The sequence below is a fragment of the Rhagoletis zephyria genome, unplaced genomic scaffold, assembly GCF_001687245.7.
Source record: "Rhagoletis zephyria isolate East Lansing unplaced genomic scaffold, Rhagoletis_zephyria_1.1 Rzeph_scaffold_01999, whole genome shotgun sequence".
NCBI lineage: Eukaryota > Metazoa > Arthropoda > Insecta > Diptera > Tephritidae > Rhagoletis > Rhagoletis zephyria.
The window spans coordinates 50,813-67,987 of record NW_016159083.1 but is presented as its reverse complement, the minus strand read 5'-3'; the positions used below and the strand labels follow the sequence as shown (position 1 = coordinate 67,987).

Sequence of the window (17,175 nt, the reverse complement as noted above, 5' to 3'; positions counted from 1 at the left end):
ACTTGCAAAGAGCGCTATGTAAAATTTTTGCGATTTCTAGTTTTTGGTGGACTACATACCAGTATTTAAAGTAGTTTCATGCCCACTAACAACAGAGTGCAAAATCTTTTTACATTCTGAAAAAAAATAGCATCAAATGTTAAGTCTTCTTCCAAAAGACGCTATCATACTTATTTATAAACTTTCAAAAGTATTCATCTTCTGATGAACGTAGAAAACTGCTTTAGGTCGTATAGACTGCTAATGTTATCTTATGACATGTTATGTTATGTTACAATTTTATATGGCTCTCACTTATTCAAATTTTAAGCTTATAATAAAAAGGATTCAATTTAAATGTTACTTGTTGTCGCAGTCGTTTTTTCAAATTTATGGCTTTCTATTATAAAATCACATAACGCTGTTTGCAAGGGGACTACTCAATTATTTGATTATTTTGGATTATTTTTGATTTTTTTAATTATACGGTTATATATTTTTTGATTATTATCATTATTTTTTTTTATGATTTACTTCAACTTTATTTATGGTAGATCTGCTCCAATGTGTCCTCTACAAGTATTGAAAGTATTAATGAATAGCAAAGACATTTGACAATGCCTATAAGAAATTATTTCTTGCTTGTAAACTACAGTGCAAGTATTTACTCGTACAGTGAATTTCACTTCATTTATTTAATACTAACTTATAAACATTTGCCAGCTTCATCTATTTGCAAAAGTAATTGAAAATAATGATATAATTAGAAATAAACAAATAATTGAAGATAATCAAATAATTAAAAACAATCAAATTATTAAAAACAATAAAATAATTAAAAATAAACAAACAATTAAAAATAATAATAATCACATACTAAACAGACTTTTTCAGGTTTTCAAGATTTAGATAGTTTTTAAAAAATATTTTGAAAACAAAAAAGATTGGACTTCGATATCTATTAAGAAAATTTCTTACTCCAAAATTTAGGTGGCAACCCTATTCCGAAATTCGCTGGAAGGGATGGTACATATCTTGAGCGTATATGTACCGCGCATACATTAAAAAAATGCTGATTGAAATTAAGAAAATACAAATTTTTTTACACAGAAGCGCGGCAACTCTGATGGAAAATATTTTCTGGCCAAAGTTCTCAACAATACCTTTCATTTGACATCCATATTACAATGCTTTTGATAAATTGTGTAGAATTGAAAATAGGTGGCAACCTTACACTATTATCTTGAGGGATAACATTTTGTATATAGGGAAAGTATTATTTAAAAGTCTTCTCTTAATACCCATGAATAGCAATATTTTACCTTACAAAAAAATAAATAAATATGTGATTCAAAATAGTTGGCAATCCTAGAGCCGTTACCGAAAACCCTATGGATATAAATGTATATACATATATACAAGAATTGCTCGTTTAATGAAATAAGATATATATAGAAACATTAAGCCTGTTGCTTTTGCTTTGCAACGACGTTAAAATGAAGTTCTACGTTGAGCATAATCCTAGATATAACGATTTGAAGATGTACAAGATTAGTCAGAAAGAAAAAAAGAAATCCTGGCATACGTTTTAACTTATTTCATATATAGAACCCATAAAAAAATTTGATGCTAATCGAAATTGTGCCATAAAATTTGGTATCCGATATGAAAAAGAATGTCCCATAGATAAAATGACATAAGTGGCATTTTAAATCGGCAGGATTTGGAAAAAATTCGAATTTAAATAGTTCTATTTTAATAAGAGCTTATTTATTATTTAAGGCTCAGGCACATACAGCTTTCGTTTTGTGCGCATTGACAGTCCCTTGATGGAATCAATCACTTTTTGCTAAAAAGCACAGAAAAGCATGCAAAGCAAAAGGAATAAGGGCCGCGACGACTAAATGCTTATATTTTAAAAAATGCTTGAATGTTTTTTAATTGTAAAATTCAAATTCGAAAACTAAAACCATTCGCTAAAAGCATTCATTATAGCAAACACTTGCGCTACCTGCGTTGCTGTCAAAATGAAACAACGCCAAAGCGACGCGAAAGCTATATGTGACCGAGCCTTTAAGCAGACATTGAAGTTGCATTACTTCAGGCCGAAAATAGATAGGCAACCGGAAGTAGGAAATATATGAATGAATGCCATTGGTTTAAACCTGTCAATGTTGTCTGTGCCAGACGAATGTTATTATTTAAGTAATTTCTATTTAATTTATCTATAATCGATACCGATAGTTTAGCGACAAGACTATAAATTTTGAGTGATTTAAAAACACACACACACACACACACTCACAAAAAATCAAACTTTTTAATGCGTGGTTTCTGTTTTTAATGGTAAATATCTGTCTGCCATAAAACAATCAATTTGTTTATTGAAAATGAAATTAAAACGCTTGGTAAATAAACGATGCAAACTAACTGTTTATGCAAATGATCATAAATCCCAAAAACCGCCACGGATCACTACGTGATAAAACAATGAGTAATAATTAAAAAAAAAAAAATAACGTAAAGCTGATTTTTAAGCTAAGATGTAGAAAAACAAATTTTAAAATTTGACATCATCGCTTAAGAGGTTATTAAAAGCTGTTGATTAATGCATACATATTACTGTATATATAAATATGTACATATGTATGGGTACGCATGCATTACTGTATTTTTATTTACATTTTTGTGTGTGTTTTTGGTTTATTTTGGCTACTAGGGCAGTAATATTAGGGAGAAGTCAAGCTAATTTTATGGAATTCGCTTTAAATTGGACCAATATGACTCAGAAGACCAGCGGTTAATGCAACTTTTTTAAAGTATATTTAAGCACTTTATATGCCATGTTTTTTTTTTTTTTAAACAAAAATTGTGTAATAAATGGAGAAAAAACGAAATTCAACGTTAAGCGATTGTGAATTTCGTTGAAAAGCTCGAGCAAAAATATAAAGTATGATTTCATTGGCTAAAAACTTAATTTCTTACTCGTGTGTACTTATGTTCATATGCATATTTAAGGGGAAAAAAACGTTAAAATAATTCGGTTTCAAATCTCAATAAACGCAGCTTATTTTTACTGCTATGATTGCCAACTCGTTTAAAAATGTGCCCAAATTCATTTGCTTTCCCGCGCTTGGGATCGTTTGAGATGCTCGAAAAGGAAGCGACTGTGCAAATCATTGGAATTTTCTTACAAAAATGTATGCATGCATGCATAAGTATTTATGTATAAATATGTACATTAAGGCGTATGACGACATATGAAAAAAAGTTCAGCATTTGCCAGTTTTATTTAAATACTTAGAGAAACTCGAGAACAAATATTGGGTGTAAAATTTTTTTTATGCTCCCGCTAAAAACCGCTAAATCGCGTTTTTATGTAACTTTCTTATCTACTATTTGATTTCTTTTTAATTATATGTCACCGAAAAGGCCTCGCTCACGACTATAATCGAATAAAGCCTAACCCTTTTTAGCAAGGTCGTCATCTGAGTAAAAATCTAGGGATAGTAATTCCAAAATGAGTGAAGGTATAAACTAAAAAGGGTTTTGAAGGCCAAAACTGTTTAATGGCCAATTATGGTCCTGAGCGAGATATTTTTAGCGACATAATTATTTAAAAAATCGGATATAAAATAAGAAATTTATAGCAAAAAACGCAAAAAGCGGTTTTTAGAGGGTGCCGAAACAATTTTTTTACAGCCAAATTTTTCTCTTGACATAAGAGTTTAAATAAAACTGACACAAGCTGAACTTTTTTTCTTTCACATGTCGTGTTACGGCTTAATGTACCAATGTATGCATGGACCACTTGTGACCAAGTCATCACAGCAAACAATTTGATTTTTTTGCAACAACTGTTGCGCGTGCCATTTTCGCGCTAGTGCACCTTGTCAATCAATATCGGTCCGTATTTGCTACAAATGCGGTCTATGGGACTTTTCTTTTTTACTTTCATTTTATATTTGCAGCTACTATTTGTTAAATAAGAATACATATATGCCAGCAGTTGTTCATCCTTATATGGTTATTTCATACAGACGACCCTGCACTTGAAGCTTCACGAATGTACACATATATCCATAAATGCAAGCAAATACGCACACTTGTTAGAAATAATTCGCTATTTGTATGCACATATGGACTATCACGAAAGTATGTACATATCTGAATATAAGCTTTTTTTTCTCAATAATTTTTCTTGGTACACACCTTTCGTAGTCTATGTTCATACCTACTATGCGGTCATGTTGCAAAATTAATCATCGCGATTTCGATGAGCAGTCACCTGTTTTTGGTTTTAGTTGATCAGCTGCGCCAGCAGAAAGTAAGCACACAAGTATATACATATATAAATATATATTATATATATACTAAAGATAGGTGCAGGTATGTATGTATGGGTGTGTATGTGTAACCAGTTTAAAAAAAAAAGATATCATATACTTTTTTCTACCAAGAAAACATTTTAAAATTAAGTGGTGGTTAAATGTTTCGTCGAGTTTCTCCTCCTATTTGCGGTGTGAGTTTGTGCTCGTTTAACACCGCCTTAGAACGGCATGCACCTTTTGTTAGAAGCATTTTCATAGCGAAATAGATTTACCATTTAACTGTGAGCCAGAAGGCCTGCTTTCGTAGTCAAAATTTACAACATTTATTTTGGGAATAACTGTATTACTAATTAATTAGTGTTTTTTGGGCCATCTATTCCATAAGTTATATAGTACTAACTATTGATATGTTGATGGAAATGCAACGGGAGCAGCCATAAGACTTCGAAAACTGTCCAGCTGGAAAGCTAATCACTATGGTCATACCTTAATATTGTAAGCGCTTAACTTGCACAATGAACAATGGACCCAAGATTTTTCCGCAGCCATTGATTCTACTGCATCGAACACTGACAGTTCCAAAATGGAAAACAAGTTTTATGTGGAGTGTACTCTGGACAATAAGTAGTCAAAAGTTATTCCGCTTACCGGACCACCGACGCGTCTTTCTGGCCAAACTTGCGGCTATGCAATCGGTTGCAGCAATATCTACATATATTTTCTCAGACAGCCAGGTGACTCTAAAAGCCCTGAATTCTTTCACATGTAACTCGGAAACTGTAGTGAGGTGCCGCAGATCATTCAACGTGATGCCAGAGCATTTCACTCTTCACCTGCTATTGATGCCGGGACGCAGAGCTGTACCAGGCAACAATGTTACATTGGTTGCAAGCTCAACATACAAGAATTTTCCTTGTCAGAAGAAAACGCAAGGTGGTTGAAACTCATGTGGCCAAAATGATTCCTAAAAAGATCAAGACAGAGTAGCCGGAATCTGTAAGGCGCTTACTTTGCTAATGTCCCGCACTTGAAATGAGTAGAGATCTGAGCGATTAAGCAGGCATAACGATAAAGCGATTGGTAAATTATTTTTATCAAATTTGGCATCACCGACACCAAAAACCATATACAATTTTTTAGAAAATCTAAAGTTATTAAAAATTTTAATATGCCGCACAGTGGTCGGAGAAGCTATGTTTTACGCGAATAATTAGAAGGGCTGTTACGATTAGGTTTTTGGGCACGTGTGTCACGAATTTTATGTAAAATTAAAAGTTTGATAGTTGAAAGCTGTCAAATGGACTATGCATTTTTCTAAAAATGAGACAATCTTTTTAAAAATGCCCCTGACTAAATTTTTAGACATGCTGATCCTGAATTTCATGTCGAATTAAAACTTTGAGCTGCCAAGTAATGGGCTGTTCATTCTTCTAAAAATTAGAAAATACTTTTTAAAACATTACTGATAAAGGGTTTATACACGCTAGTCACAAATTTTACGCCAAATAAAAACCTTAAGAGTTGCCAGCTGTCGAATGGGGTGCCATTTTTTCTAGAAACAAGGAAAGTTGACCAAGAATTAAACGAACTAGGTTTTAAGGCTCACTGATCTCGCGGTCATATCATATTGAAATTTTTTCATTTGACAACTATCAAATAAACTGCCAATTTCATTCGAGTGACACAATATATTTGTTTAGCCAAATTAACGATTTAGTGTATTTAAAATGAATTTATGATCAAATTATGAAATAATAACAGTAATTATCTATATTTATAAATCGGGGATAGATAGGGATACATGCCCTGCAGGGAGTGACGTTAGCTTATACCTAACTTTAGTCTGTTTACGCGAACACTACTGCTAACTATTAACTGTGTATTTTGTTCGAAAAAAGCTAACTACTTTTGTGGGGCGATGGCCGCAAAAAAGTCAGACCTGGATACCTCTGCATTACATGTCAACTAACTTGTAACTAACTACTTTTGGACATAAAATATCAATAAGAAAAACAAAATATTTTTTTGTTTTTTTTCTTTTTTATTTACTTTATTTTATTACATTTCATATTTGTTTACATATTCTGCTCTGGGTGGCCCCATATTCGAACACCGTCAGACATAACTTCAAAATGATAGTATAAAATTTCGATCTTCCTTTTATTTGTCCTGAATATGAAAAAGAATCTGCGAAGTTCAGAAAAAAAGTGTATTGAAAGTAATTTTTGTATGAGGATATTTAATAGAAACTTGTAAAGAAAACCAACTCCCGATTGCGTCTGCATGACTCCTGCACGACTTTACAATTCACTTTAAGTTGGTTTTGTCATAGCTAATTAAAAGTGAGGTATTAATCGAAATCTCGCCAAAAAGCTAACTATAAGTTGGTTAGTTTTAACAATTGATAATTTTTCACTGCAGGGTGTTAAGCCCTCAAAGAAAATATACAGATAATAGTAACCTTTATTTCTTTCCTAATCAACCTCAAGTTAACTTATAGTTAGACGCATTTTCCGCAGGGAAACTTATAAAGTTATCGAGCTAAATATAAACAACAATATGTATGTATAAGTAGGCATACTAGCCCAGCGGGAAAATGTAGTGTATCGTAATCGAAAAAAATATTCAGTAAAATAGCCATTTTCACATTCGAAAATGCATTTTTTCCCCAGTGCGATGTCCTAAGAAAAATGGGCAATTCAATTATTTATTAAGCATGTAAAGCACTACTACTTTTTCCACTGGGAGTATGCCCATTGCATAGTTACATGTACAAATGTGTGTTTACATCATCAGACGGCTGCAAATTATATTGAATTGGGCAAATGTCCTTCGACTGTATAGCTAAACGTCATAAACAGCCGCAAAACGAATGCGAAATATTGATGTAAGCAAATATTTTGCATATGCAGGTATTTATGAATTTTATTTTTTTTTACATTTAAGGCTTGACAATTTTATTTACATACATACTAGGAATGCTAATCCCGGGATTGCGGGATCGTGGATCTTGGCAAATAATCCCGGGATTTTCGGGATTCGTAATTTGAACTAATGGCAATAATAGAAACTACTTTTCTTGACCAGCATTGGCTATATTTATTTTTTTATTTAATAATTAATATTTTTTATAAATGCCTAGCTCATTATACATATAACACCGAGCGATAGTAAAATTTACACACAAAAATTAATATATTCGCGAAATCGTGGGCCAAATATTGTAACATTGTGTTTCAGTTTTTCACTTTGACGTCAGTAATTCAAAAATTTTTGTAAAATGTGCTTAGAGCAGAAGTATGCGTATCAAATAAAAGAGCAAATTCTGTAGTATTTAATCAAAATAAATGTTTTGGTGCATAATTGTCCTTTCAAAAATTTATATTTGAAATTTCGCAATATATGTTTCGAATTTCGTCCTTCTAAGTTTATCAGCTAAAAAAAAAATACCTATTCGTCCTTGTGAAACCAAACAATTTTATTTTTTTTTAATTCTAAAAGAATTTCCTCTTTTATTTGGTGCCTATATTTTGATTCTACATTGCATTAAATTTTTAAATTACTTTTGGAATTATTTCTTATCTTTAAAATTACATAGTCCTTTAAAATAAATCCCGACGTCGGAGAGAAAAAATAAGAAAGCCACTTTAAATAAAAAAGTGGGTTTCAAACCCATTTACTGATTTTTTTTTATGGTACGAGAGGTAGAAGCAAATTTTTCGATTTAAGCTGTTGAAAAGTAATGAATATCGAAATCCCGCGACTAATTCCGGGATCCCGGGATTGTGATAACGACATCCCGAGAATCCCGGGATCGTAAAAAGCGAAAAAGTTAACATCCCTAATACATACATACATACGCATACGTATTTTCTCTATAAGAAAATAGATTTCGGCAAATGGCGCCTAATGACTTATATGATGAGGTGCAGTAATACATAAAGCTTATTTAAATTTATTACCATACATACATACATAAACTATAATTAAGTATGTATTTATTTTCGCCTCATCTTTGGCGCTGATTTCAAGTGATTAATTAATTATGTGTGGCATGAGTTTGCAACACAATCACTCTGCTGGGCGATTAGCCAGCTAATTGAGCAGGAAATTGATAAAATGCGCAGTGCATGCGAAATGTGGATATAAGGAAGTTAGGGGGATTTATGAGAATCATATGTTTAAGTGGATTAAATTTTGGATTAATAGACAGGTTAACATTTATATACATAACTAAGTATATTTACATAGTAAGAACTCCAATATGTAGGGTGAGTTCCTAGCAACGTAAATACATATTTACATACAGTGGAGTACTGAATGCACGGGGATAAAGGAATTACACATATAAACGTTTAATATTAATTTTTTTTTATGTCCACATAAGCCATAGCCCTTCCATATTTCCAGAATGCTTCTCGAATAAGATCTCTTGACAATGACATATAAAGAATTTTCCCAAAACCACCTTTTACCAAGTCCCAACAACTGTAGGCCTTCACTCTTAACATTAGTATTTATTGTTATATGTAAATACTATGATTGCTGCTACACTAAGAAATAAGAAATAAATGTAGTAAGAAATAAAAAGAAATGATTGCAGTCTAACTGTAGCATTTAATTTAGGCTAAATTTGTGATTTACAAAGGAAAAAAAAAAATAAAAATTGAAAAAATAATAATTTAATTCAAAAGATAAAAAAATTTTGAGAATTAAAACAAAAAAAAAAAAATAAATACGTTTCTTAAAATTAAATTAAATAAAAAAGGGTTTTCTTTCTAGGCATAAAAAATCGTAAAATTAAAAGAAAATCTGAAGAAAAAATTTAATTTAATAACGAAAAAAGCTAAAACAAGTTTCTAAACACTAAAAATTAAAATTAAAATAAATTAAGAAAGAAAAACCCGTTAAATTAAAAAGAAAAACTAATCAAATAAGTTTTGCAAATTAAATAAGATAAAAAATATAGATCTAAAAATTAAACTAAAATTTAATTAAAAAAGAAAAGAAAAATTAATAAAAAAAAAAATCCGCTGCCCAACAACTCGAACTCGAATCTCTAATGACGTGCCTATGCTTTGTTCACTCGGTAATTGCGACGGTTGGGGCGATGCGATCTAAAATATACAAGTGCCCTCTTTCAAAATAGAATTTGGAACTAATTTGCCATCTATCTTTCATTTGTCTTACGAAAGACTTTTTACTATCTTAGCAAGAATTGCCGTTTTAAATTTTGTATCCGCTTAAATGTAACGACTGTGTAGAGTGGCGTTGAGCACAATTTGCAGCTCCGTTCAAATTGGGAGCAATCTCTCAGCGCCGTTCGAGATCAAATCTGATTTTAGTTAAATCGACTCAATTTCGTTCGATTTATTAAAGTCCTTTAAGCTAGGATAACTATTGACTGCTTATTAAACTTTTTTGCTTTTCCAATGTAATGTAAGCATTTACATATCACTTTTTTCAAGTGCACACTTACATGCATATATACCTAGGTAAGTATGCAATTATTATTAATTAAAATTCATTTAATACGAAAAAAGTGCTGCAAGAAAAACATGTTTTCTCAACGCCAGCTGTTTGGGGCGCCAACTTCGCTCAGTCATCAATTTTGACAAGTAGAATTTTGTTTTCGTTGATACATACATACATGTGCACCTATGTATGTATGTATAATAATGATACTTAATAATATTTTGGCGCTAACACGTGTGCTAAGTGTATGGCCAGGCTTCTCCTCCAATTTGTGGCATGCGTCTTGATGTTCTTGCACAAATGGAGGGACCTCAGTTTTAAGCCGCCTCCGAATGGCAATTGGATTTTATGAGAAGCCATGGCAACAATACCCTCGGAGGTTTGTCATTGGCTGCCGAGGGGCGACGGATATTTGAAAACAACTTTTCTAATTCAGATGTTGCTTGGACCAGGATTCGAACCCAGGTTCTGTGGTGTATGTATGCACATTTATATGAAGGTAAGTATTTCTGATGGAACAATGTTCAATTGCTGTTAGAATGGCACAAACCTTTCGAAACGTATGCGTATTCCTTTCTATGCATGAATGCAGATATGGTCTTATGTATGAGTGGGTTTAGACAAGGCAATGCAGGTTCCTGCAATTAATTTTTTAAATTCTTAAATTTGACTGACTCCTCGAAATTAATTGCATTGCCACATCTAACAGCACTTTATGAAAGCTTGATGATGTTACATATGTTTGCCGCAGCTATAGAGATGAAAATCACTCACATTTTTCGCCGACATTTTGACGTATTCAAATGTGTTTTTATTTATCTTCTAAATATAAACTTTTTTCAAATGCTGCTATTGTTGCTATTGCCGTTATTTTTCGTGGTTTTTTCTTTAATACGATTTTTTTTGCTTCTTTTTTTTTTGAAGGTGTTTCTGCTTGATTGCAACACAGGCAAATTGCCGCCTGTCAGGTAAAACACGTAGTAGTATTTAAAAATTTGTTTTTTTAGACACGAAGTGGATTGGGTTTTTTAGTAGGTGTATGCACGAAAGGTATTGGAATAAAATTTTGAAAAAAAAATTAAAACCACTAAGCACACACAAGCAAGGTCAGTGCCGAATTTTAGTAGGCAGTTGCAAAATTTTANATGTTTTTTAGACACAAAGTGGATTGGGTTTTTTAGTAGGTGTATGCACGAAAGGTATTGGAATAAAATTTTGAAAAAAAAATTAAAACCACTAAGCTCACACAAGCAAGGTCAGTGCCGAATTTTAGTAGGCAGTTGCAAAATTTTAGAATTTTTTTTTTTTGCAAAAACTTAATTTCACTGTTATTTCGTCGTCACGGCACTTTTATTTTGAGCTACTCAATTTTGAAAAATATAATTCGAAATCTATTATTTTCTTTGCTCTTTTTTTTTGGTTAGCTAATTGCTTGTGAATTTAACGTTATGTTCGCGACAATATCGCCACTCAACTGAATTGCATACAAAATTGCTGTGAAACTTTTATGCGAAATTCTTTTTCGCATTCTGTTTTGCAATACGTTTTCTTGTTGATTTCAGAATTCTCTACATCAAACTATTCATTCTGCTGCAGATCAGCCGCTTGCCGCTTCAAAGCGAGATGAGCTCGAATGAGTGATTGTGTGTGTGAGATTTTTTAGTCGCTTTTATTTACGAATATTTTATGCTTTTATTTTATTTCCCCTATATATAAATGTAAAAGTACATACATACATACATATACATATGTATACTTTTGTTTTTTATGCTTTTCTTCGTCGACTTTGCTTAGCTGTTTTTGGTTTGTTTTGTCAATGCAACTGCGGTTTGTTTCTTATTTATTTATTCATTTAGTATTTAGTCATTTAGTCACAAATTTGGCAATGCATAAGTCAGCTGTTTCACGCTTTTACTATTTTTTTTATTCTCTCCTTTGTTTGCATTGTGTGTGCTTTTCGTCTTTCGCTGTCATTATTGTGCACAGCTGATTTCTTTCTGCCTCTTTGCCGCCATTCGCATCTTTCATCTTATTAGCCATGTTTTATAAGTACATACTTATGTATAAATAGTATGTATGTATGTGAACAAGAGAGAACTCACATACAAGCATACAAAAGTAAATCCTTCAGCTGGTTGTAGGGCTTTATAAAGCACATATCGTCGATGTTTTTGCAAAACCGCCCATCGACCAGTTGCAAAACCGCCTAAATCGCCATTGTGGCAAAAATGAGATTTGGTAACCCTGAACTCCAGACATCGAGATTTATGCATAAAAATCGTTAAATCGTTATTAAGACAATAGATTTGTAAACCAATAGCAATAGAAAATACCGTTTATCAAGGCAATGCCTTCAAAGAATAAACCGTTTTTATCTCTACTGTAAGCTTTGAGTGCCGTAAGATAGGTGGTTTTGCAATTGGGCGATGGGCGGTTTTGCAAAAATATCGACGATATGTGTATTTACTCGGGGTTCTACACTCCAAACACTCAATTGACTCCAATTCATTTACATATTTATGTATTGTTAAAATTTTTCTCGGATTCATTCCGTATATCTGTGGTCATATGCAATAACCGCCTATGTAGACTTGAGAAAGAATTGAGTTATATATGCTATCGTATTCTGCACTACTATGTGAAACTCCCATCTAGCCAGCAAGGCTATTTAAAAAGCTATAGTCGAAAATATTTTGGCTTCCCTTACATTCCAAATGTTTAAAACGTTTTTACTCGAACTGACTTTTTTCGACTTAGACGGTTATTTCATATGACCACAGATATTAAGTAAGTGTATTATGACGAGTAGTGTTTTTTTTTATTAAAAAGGTCTATCCGAAATAAACAAACCACCGCTTAAGTTTTTACAAATAGGCCTGAAACACATCGGAGAAGTGAAAAAGTTTTGTTTTCGATTTCTTTCGAGAAAATATGTCATCTTGGGCAGTTAGTTGAAACCGATATGTGCAGGTTCCGCTTACTTTCAAGATTAGTTGTTGGTTGGCTATAAGACGGCTGGGTCTAAATTGAAAAAAAAAGCATTCAGTGGAAGAACTTAGTATTACTTTAACGTCCACAAAATTTCCTATCTCTTTAAAGCCTTAAAACATCATCCCGGTCTTTTGCGTTTCCTATCAGCTCTTTGAGCGGTCCAAATTTTTGAAAAATGAAACGATATATGCGAAAAAAATAAGCAAATGTACTTCACGCCATTGGTTATACGGCCTCAGTGATTTCTTAAAATGATCAACATAGCCCTATTTTAGTCCGCGAAGAGTGCGACAGAATCATGGACCAAATTGAAGGGATGAATGGCTCAGGCTAGTAATGGGCAAAGTTGTGTTTACTAAGTATTAAGTAGTAAGTACAAAAGTATTTAGTTATTTATGTTGTAGTAAATATCAAAGTACTATTCACTGAAGTATTTTGGATATTACTAAATACCAAGTATGCTAGTATTCACTTATTTTCACAGCGCTTGGATTTTATTTTTATTCTCTATACACTTTCATTTAATTTAATTGCAGTCTTTTTTTACTATCCCTATTAATTTTTCAAAAGGAGTATTTTAACTCTATATATGTGTACGAGCTGGGAACGCGCTCGACAGATCACCTCGTATTTCTGGTTTATTTTCTAGCATTGCGCAATTGATAGCCCTAGGTATGTACATAAGTACACTCTAAAAAATCTGTTTAAAAATGCGACTATAAATCGAGTATTTTTTTGTTTATTTTTCAATTTTTTTGGAAAGTTTACACAATGAATATGTATTTTTCTCGGCTTTACACAATTCTACGGGTGAAATCAAACAGCAGATATGTATTTTGTAGCTTGTACACACTTTCGTAGTAAATTTACGCACACCACAGCAGCTATATTACACTCTAAAAAGTCCGAAATTTAAACAAACTATTCGTTGAATAATCGAGCATGCAATATCGCTCGCTAGGTAGGAAATCAGTAACCAACCTTTTAGCTAGGAAATCTACAAAATTTTTTTCAATCAATGGAGTTCCAGAGATAAGTACAATAAAAAATAAATCAAGTATTTGAACAATTTTTGCCTTGAAACGTTTTATTAGGCAAAAAGTATCGAAATTACTAATTATTCGTTGTCACTCGAAAAAATCATAATTGTCTTTTTTAAATAACTTTGGGAAGTTTTAAAATAGAATATCAATATTGGAGGCAATGGAAGTTGGCATCAAATACAAAAAAACCAGTAAAGTTTCAAGAGTGTACCACCAAAATAAAAAAAAGCAGCATGCGTACATATCTACACGCCAGAGCAACATCTGACTGAAAAAGAAAACACAATTGACCGATTGTTAAAGCTTCGCTTATTACAGCGTCCGTCTATGAGAGCTTTCACTGTATATGTATGTGCATAAGAATACTGTGTAAAAATCTTAAACGCCAATATTTAATTACTTTTAAATAATACAGCTTTTAAGTTAAGGCGTGCTAGTAAACGTTTAGTTGACTGCACATGGTGCTACGGAGCGTATACGTTACATACGCAACTACGGGTATAGGAGCACGACTGGTTATTTTTACCTTTTTTAACCGACTTCCAAAAAAGGTGGAGGTTATCAGTTCGTCGGAATATTTGTTTTTTTTTTGTTTTTTTTTTATGTATGTTACCGCATAACTTTGAACCACGTCAACCGATTTCGATAATCTGGTTAAGATCCGATTAGCGGATCATGAGATATATATATGTATATTTGTTTTTTTTTATATGAGAGTGGAAGTTGGTTTTTTTTTGCTAAAAATTACTTGTTAGTATATCTTTTTAAAATTTTCATTTACATAAATTAAATTTCTCGTTGGAATATTGTTTTATAACTAAACTGAAGATAATGCATTTTATAAGATAAGTGTGCCTCCATTTTCAAAAATGTAACAACTCGTCAGTTTGCTCAAATAAGCGGATACTTCGTATAATTGATCCCCTCAAATTCTGGGCAAATGAGCCAGTAATGAGTACAGTTATTTACCTATTATATTCTTGGGTATATTTTAGGGGAATTCAGTATTTTGGCCCTCAATTTTGCTATTACCACTTCATTTCCCATTTATTAACTTTTGCTACTGGGATATTTGCGCTTGTATGACCCTTACGACTTGCCCTTTGTGGTACAACTTTACATTGCTTGACTTTATTCACAATTATACTATATTATAATAGGGGTATTCTCTGAGTCTTGCAAAGCCCTTGCATGGTGCACAGATTGCACGGATTGCACGGTAAAAACCGGTTTTCGTATGGGACAGCTTTGCAAACCGTGCAATCCATGCACCGTGCAAGGGCTTTGCAAGACTCAGAGAATACCCCTAATATCTTTTTATTGTATATGAATTTTCTCTTCTTGTTAGCTGTCAAATTATGAGTAGAAGCGCATTATGTTTGCCACTTTATGAATTCATTTAATGCGACTGATTCAGCTTTTGTGTGCTACCAACCGTTCTGCCTCTGTATTATATATGTACATACATATATGTACATATTTACAACAAATTTAAATTCCAAGATTTGCAAAAAGATTTTATGAGCATGACTGTTCATAAGGTGCAAAAGTGCGTAGCAGCTGTGGGAAAAATACTCTTACAGTGCCTACAATAAGTTCGCAAGGTTTCAGTTCTGATACGTCAGTGATTTTCTCTCTTGTTTTTTACTTGCACAGTAACATTAAATGTAATGTTATTCCTTTCAACTGCCATTAGTGAGTAAATGACGGTCATATTTTAAGCTATTGAGATGTGTCATTAGGTTAGTGTTTGAAAGCCGAAAATTTCGTGAAATTCGATAAAAAAAAATAATTTTCGGCGCATCCATAGCTTGTGGTATTGATAATTCTTCCGATTTAGCCACCACCAACTATTTCCCGTTTCAAAATTTAAATGAATGGCTTTATGGTAAAATATTGCTCAAACAAAGCCTATTTTGAAGATCTTTGTGAGTTAAAATTAATTAATATTGAGAAATATAAATAAAGCTAAAATATGACACATAGACTTATATAGATAACTGGACTTTCATTTCAGGTATGGCTACAAATATTTTTTCGGATAAAGTCAAAATTGATACAAAAGAAAAACCCCTTTAAAACACGAAATTCGGCTAAAGCTAAATTTTCACTAGCCAACACTTGTAATGATAATGTCTAGGGGAAATTCGGCATAAGACTTGGCCCAATTATTTAAGTTTTGATATGAGCGTCATTAAAATGTTGTCGGAATTATATTAGAATTGTCATTATAGGCACTGAGAAATATTAAGAAACATAAATATTTGCACTGCGACCACTGTGGCTGAGTGGTTTGAGGCGCGTACTACCACTTCGTAAGACCAGAGTTCGATCCCTGGTGCGAGCAACATATTATATAAGAAAAAGTTTTTTCTAACAGGTAATGGTAGACCTCCGAGTATATTTCTGCCAAAATAAGTTAAGTCACTTCTTAGGATTGCTCTATATCGAAAAAAATGTAGCCCTATTTTGTTTTTTTTTTTTGAAATCAAAAAATATTTATAGGTCGCTCAAAGCGTTCAAAGTTTTCCATTTAACCCTCCTGCATTCTCAATTTTCGATTACATAACTGCTTCGTCTTCGATTTTTATTGTCTTTATTATAAAATAATACTACTTTTAATTTTTGGTACTTCATCACGACAAATAATTTTGTGGAACCCCTTACCATAAATAGTTCATATTTTTTACATTTTCAAAATCGTCCTAAGAGTCCCATTTTCCAGTGTACTTTTAACCAGATTTTTGCAATTTATCCGAAATTTTGAGGGTGGAGTACGAGCTAAACGGACCTCAGACTCGGCTTCAGCGATTCGAACTACATGTCGATAGGTGGGTCTGGTTAAAAGCACACACCACTTTTTCTCCTCCCACAAATGATATTTGGCTTTGTTGCTTTCGGGTTCAGCAGAGGCCAATTCTGGTTCTATCAAACTGTGAAGTGAATAAATAATATAAAAAAAACTTTTTAATATACAACGCTTTTATAAATGGACTAAAAAGTAGAAAATAATACTTCTCAGTCCCATAGAATTTGTTTTGATAACTTTTGATTTTGAAATTTTAGCAAAAGTCATTATAAACAATCTATGAAATTGAAAATGAAAANTTCGGACTAGTCCCAAACTGGTTCCCAACTGGTTCGCGAACTGGTTCCCGGACTGGTCCCCGACTGGTTACCAACTGGTCCCACGAACTAGTTACCAACTGGTCCCAAAGTGGTTACCAACTGGTCCACCTATACCTCAAGTATAGCATTCGATTTAGTTGACAATAGTCAAACTAATCTATATATTAATACGCTAACGAAATCCCATACAAATCTATTCCTCCCTACTGCTCCTATGTTTCTCAACC

The 17,175-nt window shown here is 32.6% G+C and overlaps 1 protein-coding gene across 1 annotated transcript in view; it reads right to left on the bottom strand.

The window, feature by feature from the left end:
* Positions 1–11,254, bottom strand: part of LOC108365795 (myb-like protein P) — a 39,048-nt gene extending 27,794 nt beyond the window's left edge. Inside the window, exons 1-2 of the mRNA XM_017619955.1 lie at positions 11,231–11,254; positions 10,560–10,746 (exon numbers count right to left, since the gene is read on the bottom strand). The gene's annotated coding sequence lies outside the window, so the exon portion shown is untranslated. The remainder of the gene's footprint in view (positions 1–10,559; positions 10,747–11,230) is intronic.
* Positions 11,255–17,175: the final 5,921 nt, after the last annotated feature.